This window comes from Oncorhynchus clarkii, chromosome 22 (genome assembly GCF_045791955.1).
Source record: "Oncorhynchus clarkii lewisi isolate Uvic-CL-2024 chromosome 22, UVic_Ocla_1.0, whole genome shotgun sequence".
Lineage (NCBI taxonomy): Eukaryota > Metazoa > Chordata > Actinopteri > Salmoniformes > Salmonidae > Oncorhynchus > Oncorhynchus clarkii.
In genome coordinates this window covers 11,830,665-11,832,056 of record NC_092168.1, presented here as the reverse complement: position 1 = coordinate 11,832,056, position 1,392 = coordinate 11,830,665, and positions in this window count along the sequence as shown.

Below are 1,392 nucleotides of genomic sequence, written 5' to 3'. Positions count from 1 at the left end.
TCCCTTATATATCAGCTGACTGCAGATCCGATTCACTCCTCTTCCTGGTTTAAAGAGCAAAAGCCCCTAAAAAACAACTTCACATTTAGAAAACAGCCTGTGGCATTGATATGAGTCAGAAACATGTATTCTATTTTCAAAATTGACTACAAAAAGGATCATTTTGGTCATAAAGTCAGTCTCATCCAAAACAGTTTTGTGAGTAAATTAAAGTTGGGTTTGTTTCAATCCTGCCTATATGCTCACAGCAAGAAATCATCAATTCGGAGTGACCATCGGTAAATTACACATGGGACAATATGTTAAAATTCTAATTGTTCCAAATTTCAATGACATAAAAAGCATTTCATGAGAAAACTAAAAAGTGTGCAACATGAAAATAGTCTCATTTACATTGTGTAATTTATTGATGGTCCCTAACTAGCACCAGCGATTGGCTATCCAAAGTCAAACCACGGTCGCGCACTAGCCGGCTGAAGCTAATTGGCAAAATAATTTGTCTAACTCCTTCCCACCTTTGAACACACACACATAAAATCAAACCACATCCCGAAACCAACTCACGTTTCAATTTATCGTGGATGCTAGCATTTCTTAATAACCCAAATAGAAAACGAGGCCAAATCAGGAAGTTCAGCCGCCATTTAAAGGGCAGCAACCCAGACAGGCCTTTGTGCTTACCTTAGTCAAGGAAGGGTTAGGTTGCCTGTGCAAGATCAAAATACATGTAGAGAGCTGCATACAGTACTCGAGTTCTCACAAACCCAATCGTTTTCATACATACTGCACTAATCTCATCTGAGTTCAATTACATCTATAGCACATGCAGCCATGTTTTGCTGAGTTTATTGTTCAATATATTGATAGTTACATTATGTCCCATCCTCTCCAACATCTAAAACCCTCTCTGATGTGTCTGTATTTACCCACTTAGCACTGGTACAATGACTGATACCATATCTGAAAACATGGTAGGAAATGGTAGAGTGAGTTACACTAAAGAGAAAGGACCTAATCGAGAAAGCGCCATCCCATTTGGCTGTGTGCCCATGCACTGCAGTCAAGAGACCAGAGTGGTAGAATGAGCCGTGGGAACAGCTTTCACGGCATCACTCTAATGAGAATTCTACCCTCCTGTGGACCAAACCTTTCTTTGGATATCTAACGGAAAACATTAGTTGAAAATCCTGGAGTGTGGGTATAATTTGCAATTGCCCCTTTGCAACTAGAAGATGCAACCCCATTTCACTTGTAGTAGCAGTATTTAAATAAATTACTTTGCAATCAGTACAATTTATTTCACATAGTATACCACTTATTTTTTTTGAATCATAATAGATTTTCAATATCTACAAAATGTCATTCTCATTTTGCTAATGCACACTCACTTGT